Here is a 5,213-nt window from a genome sequence, read left to right on the forward strand (position 1 = left end):
TGCTCCTACGACTAAATAGAGGTAAAACTACGATTTGGTGCAATCTTCATGTTTGACTCGTAGCAAGGTACCCTCCTATAGTAGGCAATGAGCAAATGATCATAATCCCAGGAGGGCAAAAATGGGAACCCGAAAGGAAAGCGCTGTTGGCGCGCCTAAGCTACTGGCCCGTAGAGTAAAATGGTACCCCAACAAAGTTGTCGATTGACATTCTGATTGCACTTTTATCATCTAGGTGCGTTCCTTACACGTTTTGAGGGGTTTTAGCGAAAACATGTTTTGAGCCACACGAGCTCTCCGGCCCGCCTGGTGCACATTTTTGAAAAAGCTAGGAGCTGCCCCTAGGTTCGGGGTGTCACAAAATATTGAAAAGTGGTCAAAACCGCTATCCAGAATCGGATGTAGAATCATTAGACGAACTTAAAATTGTTCTACGACCAATGTCTGCGACGTTTAGTATTCAAGATATGGCCCGCCCTAGGTCTGACCTGGCATTTTCGTGAAAATTTAAAGCATGGCCATAGGACGGGTAAAATAGCTATTTTGAAGCAAAAACCACCTCACTTTAAATGGCCATAACTTTTGAAAACAAGAGCTAGGTGCGTTCTCGACACGTTTTGAGGTGTTTTAGCGAAAACATGTTTTGAGCCACACGAGCTCTCCGGCCCGATCGGTGCACATTTTGAAAAAGCTAGGAGCTGCCCCTAGGTTCGGGGTGTCACAAAATATTGAAAAGTGGTCAAACCGCTATCCAGAATCGGATGTAGAATCATTAGACGAACTTAAAATTGTTCTACAACCCCCAGTCCGACGCCTCGTATTCGAGATATAGCACTTTGTAGGTCTGACCGAGCAATTTTGTACTGAAATGTATGGCGGACATGTTATTCATTAAACAACATTAACTTGCATCGTGCCCTACTTCATCGGCACAGCTACTATCGACTATCTATTGTTGAAATGGATTGAGTTTGACCATTTTAGCTCTTTTCTTATGCCGTGCACCAACAGTGTGTACCGATCAGGAAAGTACACTACGTACGCGTTCATGGATGTATATGTTGGTACAAGTTGCCGGTCGGAATAGCAGTGCACCAAAACTGTGTACCGATCAGGAAAGTACAAGACGGAGGGCGCAGCCTGAGCGTACGCGTTCATAGATGTCCATGTTGGTACAACCTATACATGTACGTACCTTGTTTTGTATCAAAAGTTCCAATAAAGTGTTTGTATGCTTAAATGCTTATCTCAACCGGTCACCTTTGGCCTGCCCTTTACAGACAGAAACCTAGAACGATACTCGCGATGTTTGTGTTTTTCCATTCGCCCGGGACGACGAATGAGCTCTGTGCACATCGTGCAGAAACTGCTCCTCCTCGTATGTTTTTGTCCCTCCACGCATATAATCACCCACATTTGTGTTCAACACGGACGGCGCAGCCCGAGCGAACGCGTTAATGTTTATGTTTGTGCACACCAAAGTTACAATCCTAGGATTTGTTATTGCGTCGCAGTGCCCGACCGTCGCGGACACCATTCTTGGACAAAAGTCCAAGTACGTAGAGTACATTCCCAGGGTATGTGCCTGTTCGTGACTTTCGTTGTGCTTACAGACACGCTTGGGTATGTTTACCATACAAGGTTTACTAGGAAACCTGGAAGGACGCTTGCCCTCCCGTTGCGGACACCATTCTTGGAAAGAAGTCCTGCTACGTAGCGTTCTTTAATGTACTTGATCAGTTTGTATTGCATTTGCTTTGTGCAATTGACTTTGCTAATGCTCACTAAGGGGTGTTCGTTTGCGATGTGTATGATAAGCAACTGTCTATTCTAACCAGCAGTTAAATAATTTTCACCCAAATCATAGAACGTAGAGTACTTTCCTGATCGGTACACAATTTTGCGCACCTCTAACTTCGCCAAAGACTTTATCGTTACGTTTTGTGCACAACCTGGGACATGGTGTAAGTTTCATCATTGTTATGTTTGATTCGGTTTATTATGATTGAAAAATACGCTACGTCCTAGAAATCTGAACTCGAATACTTTTGCCACGTTGCGCAAAAGCTACTGAGCAACTCCTAGCCGTTTACCGATTTAAAATTTAATTTTCGTTAGTTTTAAAATACGCTAAGTCCCAAAAATCTGAACTCGAATACTTTTTCATGCCGCCAAAGCTACTGAGCAACGCCTAGGTTGGTACATTTTGGTACATGGAGTGTATGCGTGCAGGCGTACTGCCGTGCTGGACCGAAAATCGCACTTGCTACTAGAACGTAGAGTAATTCCCTAGATAGGTGCTTTGCATGCCTCTGTTCGACGTCCATGCAACTTGAACGCGACACGTAGCTAGCTTCCACATATTCTAGGTAGCACCAAATTGCACACTTTCAGGGTATATTTTGGTACGGTGTACTGTGCATGGTACAAGTATCATTAGCTCGTGCAATTTATTTTGCATCAAGTTGCGATTGCTGGTGCGTCGAGATAGAGTGTTTCGCGACTTTGCCAAGCTTTGGTGCCATTTTGTGAATAATTAATGTTCTAGCCACAATAAACGTGCAACATAATGCCAATAACGAAACGCCATTTTCAAGGGACTTCCAGTCAAATGTTTGCAATCAGCGCTTTCCTGTCGAGTTCAGGATTTGACTGAGCGTTTTTTCACGATCCAATCAAACGACCAGTTCGTGAATAAACACCATACAACAGTGCATCCCTTCAAAGTAGAAAGCCGAATGCTAGGGAGCTCCAGTCAAAACGTTGTCATTGGCGCTTTTCTCGAGTTCAGGATTTAGATCTATGCCACGATCCAGCCAAAAGACCAGATCGTGAAATAAACGATTAATACAACTGTACTAGTACATCCCTTCAACTGAAGCAGCACCATACATGACCCGTACGCTAATCATCCAAGCACATGACACGTCAACTGTCAACACATAATACAACTTGAAACTAACGGTAAGTAGGTCGTACACGACGACACACCGACCAAACCAGGTCAACACGTCACATGCACAAGACATCCTACTACCAAGGCCGACCACCTCGACACACGACCTGTTAACCGAACATGGTCAACACCATCATGTGCAAGGCAACCGGGCCAAACGGGTCAACTTATACAACTTGTAACGAGCATGTAAGCTTACTGGTGTGGTCCGCACGGTCCTCACATCAAGACAATCAAGTCGAGAACGAGGCACGCCGACAAGCTCATTAGTGTTAAGTGTCCTTCTCCATCCTATGTCAAGTCACTCGTCTGACACGGAAGAAGCCAACTCTTGTCCACTAGTATAAAGGAACGGTCTCCAGACCAGGTCAAGTCACTCGTCTGACAAGGAAGGAGCACGCACCAAGCTTCACCAGAGCACGGTACCACGGTCCCCAGACCAAGATGGTTAGTTACGCCAACGAGGAAGGCACGCGTTCCCTTGCTACACTCAACTTAGTACACCTGCTCACAAGAGTATCCCCTGTGTCGACGTGGTCCCCAGACCAAGACGAGCTTGCGCACATCGAGGAAGGCACACGGACAAACCACCAAGCATGGTCGCTGAGGATCGATGCGAACGCATTCTACAACTCGCAGCTCCCAGCCTGAAGTCCCGTCGTTTGCGGGCGGTTGATAGGTGTCGAAACTAGGTATATCCACGTTGGCAGAGCTCGCCAACGGCGTTCCCAGTTACGGTACTAACACGCAGCGAACTCCACTCATTGCGGCTCTAGGTATATGATGAGACGCCGGCTGCAGACGCAGACTCAACGGATCTCAGAGGGTTGTTAGCCCGCTAGCTCGAACACCTAATGGGTTTGAGAAGCGCTATCAGCTCGGATTGGCTACGACCTTAGAGGCGTTCAGGCATAATCCAGCGGACGTAGCGTCATACCAAAGTCCGGTCGGACTAGTATTGAGCCAGTGGTCCGTACCTGTGGTTCTCTCGTACCGCACAGGAATTCCGTTAAGATAGCGACTATAAGCACACACCAGTAGGGTAAACTAACCTGTCTCACGACGGTTCAAACCCAGCTCACGTTCCTTGAAAGGTGAACAATCCTACGCTTGGTGAATTTTGCTTCACAATGATAGGAAGAGCCGACATCGAAGGATCAAAAGCCACGTCGCTATGAACGCTTGGCGGCCACAAGCCGTTATCCCGCCAGCAGCGGCTGAGGCGGCGAGAGCGAGAATGGCAGCAGCAGCAGCAGTAGCAGCAGCAGTAGCAGTAGCAGCAGCAGCAGCAGCAGCAGCAGCAGCAGCAGCAGCAGCAGCAGCGTCAGCAGCAGCAGCAGCAGCAGCAACGTCAGCAGCAGCAGCAGCAGCAGTAGCAGCAGTAGCAGCAGCAGCAGCAGCAGCAGCAGCAGCAGCAGCAGCGGCAACGTCAGCAGCAGCAGCAGCAGCAGCAGCAGCAGCAGCAGCAGCAGCGCCAACAGCAGCAGCATCGTCAGCAGCAGCGTCAACAGCAGCGTCAGCAGCAGCTGCAGCAACAGCAACAGCAGCAGCAGTCGCTGCAAAGTTTGCTTCAACGCGAACAGAGGCAGCAGCAGCTTCCACGACTACAGCAGCAACAGCAGCAACAGCAGCAGCCACAGCAACAACAGCAGCAGCAGCCGCAGCAGCAGCTCTGGACAACGGTGGTAAGAGGCCGCCCGTCCCAGCGGCAACGCCAACCGCAGCAGCAGCACCAGCAGCAGCAGCACCAGCAGCAGCAGCAGCAGCAGCAAGATGAGCGTTATGTCCCACCACAGCTCCGGCAGCAACGACAGCAGCAGCAGCGATCGCAGCAGCAGCAGCAGCGCTCGCAGCAGCAGCCGCAGCAGCAGCAGCAACAGCGCTCCGCAGCAACAGCGTCCGCAACAACAGCGTCAACAGCAGCAGCGATCACAGCAGCGAAAGCCGGCCGCTTCCGAGCTTATTGAGGTTTCGCCCAACGAAGGTCAGGACTGGGAGAGCCTTCTGCTGCTTGTGCAAACGGCAGTTAAGACTGACGAGCGGTACAAGCCGCTTAAGGACCACGTCGTCCTGGGCCGCCGCACCAGTAAGGCGTTGCTGCGACTCACGCTCAGCCGCAAGGCGAATGCGCAGTATATGCTGCAGCAGGTTCGTGCCATCGTGGGCAGTGCTGGAGTGTGCCGGCACGTTACAGAAATGGCGTCAGTGGTCATACATGACGTCGACCCGCTAGCTCGAGAGGACGACTCACTTCGCT

This window comes from Anopheles arabiensis (assembly GCF_016920715.1).
Source record: "Anopheles arabiensis isolate DONGOLA chromosome X unlocalized genomic scaffold, AaraD3 X_pericentromeric_contig0004, whole genome shotgun sequence".
Taxonomy (NCBI): Eukaryota; Metazoa; Arthropoda; class Insecta; order Diptera; family Culicidae; genus Anopheles; species Anopheles arabiensis.